The following is a 13,555-nucleotide window of genomic DNA, read 5'->3' as shown; positions in this document are numbered from 1 at the left end:
TTGCTGTTTAAAAGCCATGGTTCAAGATTTAATTTTTGCTTGTTGTGCAGAAAAGATCAACAGAAATTTGACCATTCTTAGTATCAGAATTATATTTGGCAAAGATCGTTTTCATTTCCCTGGTTTTTGAAAACTGCATCTGAGGTGGTAATGACTTCAAGAAATGTACAGTACATGTCTCTCTGATTATGAAAAACAAAGCAAAAATCCTTCCTTCCTTTCCTTCCTTCCTTCCTTCCTTCCTTCCTTCCTTCCTTCCTTCCTTCCTTCCTTCCTTCCTTCCTTCCTTCCTTCCTTCCTTCCTTCTCTCCCTACCTCCCCCCCCCGGTATCCTTGAAGATACACACTCCAGATGGTTTCTTTTCTCAGCAGTGTCAGCAGTGACTTTAATGCAACTTGAACTTGGCCTGGAGTTTTTATATTACTATCTCATAGAGTGACCCGACCCTGGTCTCATTTATATTGGTATAATAATGGATAATAGCCACAGAACTCAGTAAACCTGGTGTAAAGAAGATTAGAATCAAGCACTAAATATCTTGACATTCCCAGTTTATAACCATGCAACCGCACACATTTTTGGAAACTTGAAAAGTTCAACAAGATCAATGTTTCTGTCTTCAAAAAAACATTTTAGATATTAAATTTTTCTATTTACGTTGTGTCAGCATTGCTCTTTGGGGTGCCATGACTTTCTTTGTTTATCCACTGCTATAATGAAAGTTTATGGTGAACTACATTTTATGTTTTAGGGAAAACAATATTTACTGCTTAATGTTTATCCAATAGTCCAATAGTTGCTATTGCTCTTAATGGTCATGTGTGTCTTATTATATAGATGCCAACAATTCAAGACCTTCCACCCAGTTTAATTAATATCTTCTCAAAAAAGAAAGTTCAATGTTTTTTTTTAAATAATGTAATGCACTTTCTGAGAATGCTATGGCAATGACTCAGGTTGACCCATGCAAGCCTAACCATCATGTGCTCTCTCATGACTCGCATGTCAGTATCACATATGTGAAATTCACATCTAAAAACTAGTATACTTTAATTGGGATCAGGTCACATGAAACTACTGATTTGAATAGGCTGATTCATACAGGCAAGTCATTACAATGTTATTAAACAATACTGTCTACCATGCTTAGGACTTTAAGTGCTATATTATTAATACTAATACTATATTACAACTATAATTCTATTACTGAACTGTCAATAGCAAAGCTACAAATGAATGCTAAGGACAGATATTCAGAGGCAGAGGAGAAAGACTCCATGGTATGCTTTCAAATGTTAGGTTTTGTTTGGAAACATATTTTATTTATTAGTACATTTATATGCCACCCATCTCCCCCAGAGGATGACTCTGGGCAGTTTACAACTAAAAACCAAGACAATAAAAACAATAAAAATATAAATATCCCCCAATTAAAATCACAAGTAACAATTCTATAAAAGCCAGTATATGACTCTCCTGAAGCACCAACCCTCAAATAAGGAGAAAGAACTTTCATCTTTCAGCCACAGAATGTTTGAACAAAGATTCCAAGCAAGGGTTGTTCTCCTTCTATTAATTAACAGGGAATACCAGCCAATGGAATGGAAGAATGCAGGAGGGAAGGAGCATGGCATAGAATTCTGAGAGGAATCCTGCTTGCATAATCAAAATCTGCAAGGAATGAACATTGTGGCACAGATTACCTTACCATTCTTACAAACATGGAGGGACTATGCAAATTCTATTATAGTATAGTTACAAAAATCACAGAAGAAATTGGTAAGCAAATGAAGTAACAGCGAAAAAGAATACCATTCAAATATTTCTGAGGAATATACAATGAATGAGTTAACAGATGAGTTCAGTTAATGACTGAAAACACTGAGCAGCACAAAACAATATAAAATTCAAGATAATTAAGGAGAAGCACTAGAATTCAAATACTACTACCAAATTTAGATTTACTTCCTTCAACACTTCATTTCCTTTCAAAATACAAATGTGATTAATTCCTAACATCTGCAGCTGATGTTGGATTATATCTGCAAGAATTGCTTTCATTTTCAAGAGAGGAAATTATGAGAACAAATATTCAGAATCAGATTAGAAGAATTTTCAGTAATTTTTGGTCAAAATCCTTAATCTTCCCTGAATTTCTGTTCATGATCCCACTGCCACTGCTTTCTTCTGATCCTGACTCAGCCATCTAACATAACATCATAGAACCACAATGTTGGAGGCATCTATTTAGGCCCTTCAGTCTATCCTCCTGCTCATTTAAGGCAATCCCAACAGATTATTGTCTAGCTTCATATCCAGCAAGATAGAGTTCACTGTTTCTCTTGGTAGCTGGTCCCACATCAAGCTTAGGCAAGATCCAGGATGAGAGTCCATACTGGAGGAGGAAGAGCCAGGAGAGATCAAGCAGGCCACCTGGGTCAAATCAGGAGACCCAGAGATAACACAAGAAGATGACTGGGCTGCAAGTGCAGCACAGCTGGTTAAGGAATCAAGTGGGGCACAAGAAAGAACCTGTATTCTTGAGTTTTGAGTACAAGTCCTGTGTCCCCCAGAACCGAGGTGGACAGTTTGTAGCAGAACTCCCTTTTCCCTGGCTAAAGAAAGAGAAGGTAACTTCCCTGCCAATTACCCCCCACTCCCACCTGCCTCTCAGCAGAACCAGGGTGTAACTTGTCTTATGATTGTTTTTCCTGTCCTGCAGTCATTAGACCAGATTCATTGTTTCACATCTGGCCATAGTTTGTTTCCACAGCCCAGGGCAGAACTCTGAATGAAAGTGGCTTGAAAACAGGCAAAGGTCCTCCAAAGTCAGGACTTGTCATCCCAAACCCATCGTTTGCTCCCCATTTTTAAGCAGCAGAAGGAAGGGTGGAGGTAGGGATAGGGGAAAAGGAGAGGGAAAGTGGTAAGATTAGAAAACTGGATTTTGCCTAATTTTCTTTGGGATAGGATAGACTTGTCAGGTATTTAGGAATATCACATGCAGGGTCATGAGATTCTGCAGCCTTCAATATAGGCTAATGTTGAGGCTAATGTTGAGGTCAGTTTGCTTTGAATATCCATTCAAGCCAATCACTTGTTTGGGGTCCCAGGTTTACATCCTGTCTTCTCAGTTCCTCTCCACTTCAGTGAACTGATTCTGTAGTACAGAACTCTCTCTACAGCAATTTGCTATTTCTGCCTGTGTTTCAGATCATATATGATTATTCCTTATTGTTGTGTTCCCTCCACAAAAATAGCTTATTTGAAAGCATTATCATGTTATTAAAACATTAGTCTGATCTATGGGAATAATAAAAAAACATTCTTTGATGGAATTTAACACTGAAAAGTAACAAATATTCAAGCTATGTTAAGATCGATTTGCATTTTGCATATGAAATTCATTTTTCCTTCCTCATCCACTGTTCTCTTTCCTGAAGAGTAAGGGATGACATGCAGCATGAAATAATGTCATGCTTGTTTTTTAGTTCTCTTCATGCGCCTCCAGTGTTAATTTATGGAACAGCATGCTTTGGAATATTATGGGCAAAAATACCTTTTTTTCTAAAAGAAAAACAAGTTTCTTTTTAAATGGCACCTTCTGTCATGTGACCTGTGCAAATAGTTGAGTGCAGCTCGCTTTCTTTTTTCTTTTTAGTTTCTAACTGGTTTAAAATATCAAAGCTATGCCAGTTGTCCATGAGGAGTTTTCAGCCCCTGATCTAAGGCCCCTGTAGATCCAGCACCATGGCTGCTCCTGTTGAAGGCTTGTACAGATGCCTAAGGGCATCTTTCAGCAACAGTATCAGATTTACTGTACTTCTATGGCTGAAGTAAATATTTTCATGGGCTGCCACCTTGATTTTATTAAAGGTGTTGGGCTCAACTCTTAAGCAGCTTTAGAAAAACCTCCAATAGAGCCTTTACATTGTCTCTGGAATTTATAGAAGCCATTTGTTTTCGGCCAACAGAGGCCTTTCTTGTCATGGTTAATTTGGGGCATTTTTACAATTTCATCGATATTAACTTTTTACTAGGCATTCTACCTTGAAATTTCTATATGTTACATAGCTATGAAGTATGATCTCAAATTTACTTACTGAGAAGTAAATAAATGCCATTTAATTAAGTTAAAAACTCAAATGTATGCATAGGGTTATAGCCATATTATTTTGGGTTAATTAAAATTTTCCTGTGCTAAAACAGACACATAACATATAAAAATATTTAAGTCCATCTGTTTGTACATTTTTAACAAGATACAAGAATACGTTTTTTAAAAAATGTTGAGGTATCTTACTCAGGAGCATTATTTATGAAACTGAAGAAAGATCTGTAATTTATGCTATCTTAATTTTCTTCAAGTTCATATATTTTTGTTAAGAAATTTTTGAAGTCTTTTTTTTAACATCACTGATATACTGCTGAGTTAAAAAGCTTGAAGCAAAAATAATATGTATACCCATGTAAAAAGCACTGTGCCTGCTGTTTATACAGCAAGGGTAAAGCAAGTGTATGCTAGAGGCTCCACATGCAAGCCAGAAGATTTGTGTGTGGTCTGAATGAAATTCTTTTTTATTTTTTCTTTTAATCATCCTGTTTGGGAACAAATTCAGGAACTGTTTCTGTTGGCAGTTTCCTCCTGTTGTGAATACGCTACTATCGTTCTCAAGGTCTCTGTAGAGATCTGCAATGTTAACAATGTGAGCCTGGGGGCTGATAAACCATCCTGCTCCATTAGATCAGATGTTGGTAATGAGATGAAGAAGAAAAGATTACCTCACAAGAAAGAAAAGAATGAATGAGACCATGACCAGCTAGTGGACTCTAACTGCCATCTGTTTCACCATAAATGTCCAAGAGGACCTTATCTTAGCTCTGAAAAGATTATGAGAAAGAAGTCGCCATATTCTAGGGAAACCAAGTGGATCTAAAGATTAACAACAACAAATCATGAACTGAAGAATAGCCCTGCCAGATCAGATCAAAGCCTTATATAATCCAGCATTCTGTTCTCTCAGTGTCCCACAGCTGCCTGAAAGAATCCCATAAACAGGACATAAGAGCAATTGCACCGTATTGTCTGGGGTTCATTAAAATCCATAGAAAAGTAAGTTCAAACAGTTTGGTTCCATCACGAGTCAGGGAATGTTTTGTTTATAAGTATCAGTATCAATTCCTAGCAGCATCAGTTCTTCTTTTTAGAACACTCAACCTCTCTCCTGTATTTGGAGCTAGTTTATATGCAAAGAGCATCCAACTGGAAAATACATTGTATGGAAACTGTCCATTATAATCATCTTGTGCAGGATCTCCAAGCCACTGCTAGGAATTTTGAGAGACTTCATGGAAACTCTAAATAACGTGATAGTGTATCTATACATGTGGCAAATTTCTCCAGGCCTCAAAGTTGCCATGTGGAATACACATCAAACAGATATAGTTTCAAGGTGATTTCATGTGCAGAATGCAGTATGCAAGTATGTTCACTAGTCTCCTTTTAGTTTCCTTTTCATCTTATCCTGTTCATCATCTATACCTGTTTCTCCCACTCCAGTATTTCTGCTTTTCATTTTGCTCCATTTTTCCTGATACAACATTCTCTTCAGAATTTGTCAAGCCACCATTCCCTCTGCCTTTCTGACTTTCTATACCTGGACCTAAACTACATAATCTTGCCGTCAAATCTTGTTTGCCCTCAAATCTTGTTTGTAGTACTGTACTGGTGAGTCTCTGACTTCTTTCATCTTTGCCTCCTCTGTCAGACTGCCAAGGACTGAAACTGAGGATTTCAGTACTTCTGTGACCTTTGCACTAGTGGACAATCTGTATTACAATCCTATCTCTACTCAGAAGAGTTCAATGAGGCTTATTATCAGATGTGTGTGTAGGATTGCAACATAAATGTTAGAAAGAGTAGGAGTAATCATTTCTTTTATTGTATGTTTACAACCAGTTCTCTTCTGTGCATACGTTAGCTTTGTGAGGTAGCCCAGACAAGAAGCACAATTAGGAGTACTAGCTCTATCTTTATTGTCAGGTTACATTAACAGAATCTCACAAGACTGAAAGTATCCCTCCCCTCCTTTCCTTTCACCCTCCAGAAAACTCTGGAGAGTCCCTTCTGAGATGCTTCCCATGCCTCCTCTCCTTCTGTGGGCTGAGACAATTTTTACATGACGGTTGTCCAGTCTAAGGCTCTCCCTCCTGTCTCCCAAGGTCATTCCCACATATCATTACAGCATATTTAATTCAGGGGCAAGTATCCGCGTAACATCCTTCTTGTGTTCTAGGTATGCATAAGATTTCAGCCATAGTGAAGACCATGAGGGATTTTCCCCTTACAAAGCAGAACTGAAAAACAGAAATGCCTCAAAACACCCAAAACGTCTGAGCTCAGATTAAGTCTCAGCTACTCACTTGTAGTACCAAGCTTTTTTTAATCTAAATGGGCCATTCTGCCTTCACAATGCAAAAGCAAAGACAAAACAACCCTTATTAAAATATAGCATCTAAATTTTCATCCTAATTCTCTCCTAGGAAAAGTTTACCTTACTAACTTTTCAGATTATGAATGATTGGATAACTAGACATCTTGAACGGCTCTGCTTTAAAAGGATAACACGCAGTATGTATTAGCTTCAACGTAATAGTTACAGAGCTGTAAGACTAAAAAAGTCCTTATAATTATGGAGCCAAGTTCCAGTACCTTACATCAATTTATCTGAAATTTTATGCATACTCCTTTGGAATCAACACTGGGATATTACATCTGAAGTTTTTTTAAAAAAAATTTTTTTTAGTATACAACACTCTATATTTGAAAGGAGAACCAATAAATCAAGATCCAGAGAATGCTGTTCACTTCCTAGACCATGATTCTGATCCATATTATTGACCTTTCTCATACAATTTTGAGATGACCAATTTTTTATATTATATATGAAACATAAACCTGGCACCATGTCTGTGATTTTTTCTAACTCAGAGTGCAGTGTAGTCTTCCACACTGCCCTGTCATTTTGTAAACTATGTGGTTGGAAAACAATTGGCCATGTAAGCTTAGAGAATCCAACAATACGCCGCCCAGAATCCACTGGAGTTGGGCAGTCAATAAATTGAAATAAATAAATAAATCTGAAGGGTACAAGGCTCTCAGCTTTCACTATACAGTTGCTGTTCCACCTAATTTTGAAGTAATGTAATTGAATATAACTACGTGACAATTTTGTTCCATTATTTAAAGGAATAGAATATTATTCCAGTGGTAGTCAGTGTTTAATTATAAAAAAGAGGGATTGCTAAAAAGTGAGCGGGCACACACATTCTCTTGGAGATGTGTTTTTTCCTTTGCTTTCTGATGCCATCTTCTCTCCCAAGGAGAAAGCTGCAGAGAAGGGACAGATATTACTTACCCAAGAACTGAGTCAACCTTCTGGAGATGGCTTCTGAAATGAGGCTGAGGGCCACTACTGCTGCTGCTGCTACTATTACTACAAAAAGTAAATGCTTTTGGAGAATTGATCCCCCACCCCCAAATAATTCTACTCCTCCTGTAATGCCAGATAGTGTGGTTTAGAAGATAAGGCTTGGACATTCATTCATTCATTCATTCATTCATTCATTCATTCATTCATTCAATTTGTATGCCACCCATCTCCCCCAGAGGGTGACTTTGGGCAGCTCATTTCCATAAATTACTGGTAAAGCAAGTTTTACTATCTGGTGTCACCTTCAAATCTGATCCCACAAAGTTCATTCACAGGAAATGTGTTCAACAGTCATCTAAGTACTGCAGTAACAGCATACTGTAATTTAATTTTCTGTCTGTGAAAAAGAGAAGGGTTGGAGGGTCCTGAGCAATGCAGAGCAAAAGTCCAGACTGAATGTTTTCATGTGTAGAAGGGGGAGCTTATTTTTCTTACTAATTAACACTTCCTTGTTACAATTCCTTATATGTGCCCATCCATAAATATGATCTACAGCCTTTGCAAACCCTCTTATGGAGGGCATGATGTAGTAGTATAGACTTCATAAAGATAGAGGAACAAATGACAAATTACTTGGCCACCTCCTCCCTCTAGTGAACATAGTCCACTGGTTCTGAGTTGCTGATGGAAGCAGTCTGACCTTCCAGGGAGTATTAACACTGGATCTAGTCCCACCTCCCCATGCTTAGCTCTGACCCAGTCCTACATTTCTGGCCCACACTTCATCTTCAGTTCCATCTCACAAGGTAATTTCCCAAACCCATCTACTGCCTTTTTGCTAGATTTCCTGATTTAGGACTAAAAATGAAGTATAATCCATATTACCTAATAACCAAATAACCATGTCTGTTACTTCCATAAAATACTACTTGGCCACATATGTTAAAGACATTAGAGCTGTGAACAAACCATATTAAAGTAAGCAGTTTTAATATATGTATGTATGTATCCCTATGTATATATAATTTGTATATAAATTTTAGCTATGTTATTTCCAATGTAAGGCATGTGTCAGTTCGAATTCTTTGCAGCTCACCCAATAGTTTACTTCTAATTTTTCAAATATGACTAGAGCAACAAAACCAGGAAACATCCTAACACTCAGGAAAGATTTGGCAAACACTGGACTTGTGACTAGCTCATGCTTTCTCTCTCTGTATTTCCAAGAAGAATTTGCACAAGGCAGGGTGTGCATATTTATCATCATACATGTGCAATATGCAAGGTTTTGTTGTCAGAAATGGTGGCACAGTAGCATAGCTCACCTCTTTCTAGTGTTTCCATGCAAAGCCACTAGATCACAGTATTCCAGGTGGTTCTTTTAATGTGCATTGGCCATGATTTATGTTTGCAGTTTCATTGGGCATCAAGAAATCATTGTCATTCTCTAGTAATCAGCCTCTATTTTCTTGTTGTACATTTCTTTAAAATGGGCTTGGAATCCATTTGGCCAGAAAAACTTAATCAGAAGCACTGTTTTCCAAAAGTGTCTCTGTCCCATGGTGATTAGTGGAGGGGAGGGGGTGGGAAGCAAAACCTGTAGTGATCCCTCTTCCTCTTCACTTCCATAAACACTTCAGCTGTTCTGTGCTTGAGCATAGGTGTGTTTTACCACTGTGCACCCACTATTTAAAAAAATTAAACTGAAATTCCAGAATTTCAAAGTACCGTACACCAAATGTACTATTTTAAAATTTGCTTCGTGTTTCACGTTTCCTATCTTTCTCATTCAGAATAGAATAAAAATGTTGTATACACATACACAAATATGCACATTTGTTTATTGAAAATTAATTATTTTCTCTAGAATTCCACAAGCCACAAATACTAATTGATCTTCAGAATTTATTTTGAAATTTTAGAATTTCATTAAAAAAAAAAAGGTAGGTGCACTTTGATAAAACAGCAGCAAGCGATGAGTGCAAAGGAGTGAAGAAGTATATAGTGGAAAGAAGGTCTGAGGACAGCCTTCATTTTCTGCAATAAAATCATTTAGCAAGATTAAACTGTGTATGGCTCTTATCCTGCTGTTTTAAGGAACAGAAGCCATAGAAGCAAAGACTGAATGAAAAAGAACGGGCCTGTTTAGAAATAACCCACACAATAAAGTTTCCTGCTGTAAACCTCCCCGTGTTTTCCCAGCAGTCTTTGCATTAAACACACACAAAGAGTACCAATTTTTTAAAGAGGGAACAATAGAATATCTATAGATTTTTGCTTTGTTGCATTAGCAGCCATACATCCAGAATCACCCGTAATTGCGAACTGTTGCTGTGAACATATCAGAAGTACATGAACTGCCTCACAAACATTTATTTCAGTAGCACACTAATACTCTCAGACAACATAAATTAACAAAATACTTTCTTTTTTCTATATCTGTAATATACAGAAAACTTTTTATGCACTCATATTTATTTCTATTCAGTGATTCACAGATGCCTTGATCAGAGGAAATACACATATTGTCTTGCATATGTTTGCCAAAATTAAAAAGTGCTGCAGATCACAAACTGAAATCTACAGCAACAGAAAAAACTAAAGCACCAATCTGTGTAGTTATTTCTCCTCCTCCACAACAATGATGGCCATGCCCCAGCTCAAGTCTGTGAGTGTAATATTGGCATGAAAGACATAGAACTGAGCACTGCAAGATATATAATCAATTTTTATTTATAGTCAAAGACTAAGAATAAATACCTACATACATAAAAATAGAAGAGAGAAAAATATAACTCAAATGCAACAAGATACATATCGAAGACATCTACAAATTAGCTATAATACTAAATAACAAATAGCAGTATCAAAATTTGGCTATACTTCTGATCATTTAAGAAAATCTATTAGCTGAAAGGAAGAGAATATTCTCCTCTTAACTATCATGGCTTTTAGCTGGAAGAGGTATTATAAGATCTGCCTACCAGTTCAAATTAAAGAGCTGGGTAGGAACTTTTTGTGAAATTATCTTTATTTCTCCCACTGGAAAAGGGCGTAGATTCTCTTACACAGGAGTGTTATAATACCTTCCTTTCAGTAACACAGAGGGCAGCATTGGGATGTTGTAGCCAATAATTCAGATTTTTTTCTTTTATTCTTTAAATATCCGTGAGGTTCATAAAATCACAGGCAGTTTTTGTCATTCCAAAAGGTTTCTTAATGTCATGTGTGCTTGTAAGCTTCTTGTAGACTTTTGACTGATCAGAATGCTAAGCTAAATAGGCCTCTAGCAGTTTGCTGCAAGACTGATGGATAGTCATTTGTGTCTTCTATAACGTTGGGCACTCTCCAGCACTTTTTACATTACCCTTTTCATGTACTAATGATCAAATGGGTTCCATAATATTATTATTGCATATAGTAGCATATTGTGTGTGTGCATATAACAGTATATAATAGCAGTCTACTATGATCAAGGTGAAAAATTGGGAACATTCAGCTAAATTTGTTAAATTGTGCCAGAACATCTCCATGAATTTTTACTGTTTAATGACATAAGATCCCATATGAAAGCATTAACATAATTTGGATATCATACAGCTGTGCCCAGACATATTTTTATTCAGCAATTATCTGGACAGTTTTATTCTGTCATTATGAAATTGCAGGGAGGTATACTAATTTTCTATGTTCATACTTCTCCGGTTTCTGAAACAATGCTCCATGAGGATAGATTGACTATATTTTAAAAACTATTTTCATCCTGATTTAATACCTTCCTGCAAAATTTGCCTTATGTTATATCTATGACAAACAATCTGATTTACTGATGCAGGCTTCCTCAGCCAGCACCAGTTCAATGCTGATGAGCTTCCAGGCTACGAGGCTGTGGTATAATTATCTAGTAACCTAGCATTTTGTCATTATCTGTGATTGGCATCTTCAGATCTGCTTGTACCATACTTCTTGGCAGCTCGCAGGCAACTGAGCAGGAACTAACTGAGCTCTTGTATTTGTAACCAAAATTAGCTCCTTTGGAAATTCTTCATATCAGACCAATTACAAATCCATCTGGATGAAGAACCAATCAGAAATTGGCTTTCCAGAATTCCAATGACATGGTCCAATTAGAGATTAGTTCTAATCATCATTAAAATACAAATATAAAACTGAATACACAGATACAATGCATTGGGAATATACATACATTCACACACACACACACACACACACACAGAGATATAAGCGCACGCACACACACATCACAGGTCCGGTGCAGGTTGGTACATAAATATTTTTTTACTTCCCAATCTAGGGAAGTAGGTCTAGGGTTAGGAGAGAATGATGGCCCAAAGTCACCCAGCTGATTTCTGTGCCTAAGGGAAGACTAAAATCTGGATCCCTCTGCTTCTAAGCCAGCCTCTTTGCCACTATATCACACTGGCTGTCCTGTATGTATACATTTACACGTTTTTCCACCAAGACATGGGTAGCAATACAGAGATTTGCATTTTCCCATTATGAATTCAAAATTAGGGTAATCATCAAGGCATTTGGAACAGGAGTGATTGAGGAAAGTTAAAAGGATATAACCTGTCTTTCTGCTGTTTGATGAAGCTCCACTCTATTTTTCTACTGCAAGGAACTCTTTTAGCCTTTGTCTTTCTACAATTCCGTAAGCTGGCAGCAAAGGCATTGTCTTTTGTTTATAGTGGCTTTATTTTACATACCTATCATAAGGTGTCCTCAGGAAGAAGGCTAGAAGCCCAAACACCTTCTTGGTCCTGCCACTACTAGCCCATGATTCGTTATTTGTGTGTGTTTCATCCAGAAGGCATCCCATCACCCATCTTTTGTAGACATCCTAAGTAGAAATAAAATTGTATCTAAGACAGATATATCCAACCTTAATAAGGAAGCATATTCTTTTTAAATTCTCTCTAATCACCATCTCTTTTCACATTTTTCTCAATGCCCTGAACCTGATGCCCACAGAGGTCAAATTAGCCCCCTCCTTGATGGCTTCAGAAGGTTGTTCAGATCTGAGCTTTTACAGGGAGCATTCTTTCTTTCTTTCTTTTATTGTTATGGTATATGTGGGTTAATGTTATGATTAGATTATGATTATGGCTATACACATCGAATAAATAAATAAATTTCCTTATTTAGCTTATGATTGTTTTACTCTTACCATGCTTGTCTTAAACCTTTTCCTTGAATATACTGTATACCTCCAAGAATCATGAGACTGTAGTGGGATATAAATTCAACAAATAAATAAACTATATGTTAACTTTACAAAGGAATAAGGATCTGCATATGCAAAAGTGTAATGGTTTCCAGCCCTAAAGAACTGATCTAAGCAAGGTCACGTCTGTGCAGATTATGAGCAAAGCATTCCAAAATTTCAGGAGCCATCAACAATGTCTTTATAGTCTGATTCCAATTCAAGGGCAATTAAAGGCTCTCAGAGAGAAAAGTGCTAACAACCTAATCCAACAAAAATAGAGGGGCTATTCTGAATGCAATGGATGGTAACAAATGCAAATTTAACTAATGTGAACTAATTTATTCCTACTTTTAATGGGCAGTATTTCCTTTCTGCATAGCATACAGGACATAGATTCCTATCCTGTTTTAATGTTTGGCCCTTGTTAAAGAAAGGGGAGATGGGAAAAGATTAAACTAATGTTCCCAAAACTTAGATTTACATATAAACTGCAGTTTGTTTCCTAAATCTAATTTGCCGTTATAGAATACTAAGTTTGAGGCAGAAACCTCTTCTTGCATCAGGTGGTTTAAATATAAAAATAATATTAAATATTAAATAGTATTAATATTAATACTATTATTATAATATTAAATAATATTAAATAGTAAAATTAATATATTTTAAAAATGCGTCTCTTCCAGTATCTGGTGGCTAGGAAAGCTAAATGAAGTCTGAAAGGCTGTTTAAGCCTCCTCATGTTATATAAGCTGCATTTCTGAAAATATTAAAAATCTTTAAAGGTAGTACTGTAAGAGAGAGAAAGTGTACAACTTGGAATTCCTTTAGATTTATCACTCCTAATAACTTTTAAAACCTCATCCATTCCAATTTTGTCCCACTTGCTCTAGT

General features: G+C 36.6%; 2 long non-coding RNA genes across 5 annotated transcripts in view; one reads left to right on the top strand and one right to left on the bottom strand.

Annotated features, from left to right (window-relative positions):
- LOC112541014 (uncharacterized) overlaps positions 1–13,555 on the bottom strand; it is a 91,272-nt gene that overhangs the window by 34,037 nt on the left and 43,680 nt on the right. For 2 of the 4 annotated variants that reach the window (XR_015797877.1, XR_015797878.1), the window contains exon 3: positions 12,165–12,298. The exons of the other annotated variants lie outside the window; for them this stretch is intronic. This is a non-coding gene — a long non-coding RNA (uncharacterized LOC112541014). The remainder of the gene's footprint in view (positions 1–12,164; positions 12,299–13,555) is intronic. 4 annotated transcript variants of the gene reach the window in all.
- LOC148217051 (uncharacterized) overlaps positions 1–13,555 on the top strand; it is a 44,112-nt gene that overhangs the window by 11,518 nt on the left and 19,039 nt on the right. The gene's annotated exons all lie outside the window — the stretch shown is intronic.

The sequence above is a fragment of the Python bivittatus genome, unplaced genomic scaffold (genome assembly GCF_059951505.1).
Source record: "Python bivittatus isolate LINGU-HERP-01145 unplaced genomic scaffold, Pbiv_v1 ctg000020_np1212, whole genome shotgun sequence".
Classification (NCBI taxonomy): Eukaryota; Metazoa; Chordata; class Lepidosauria; order Squamata; family Pythonidae; genus Python; species Python bivittatus.
This window is presented reverse-complemented; position numbering and strand designations above follow the sequence as displayed.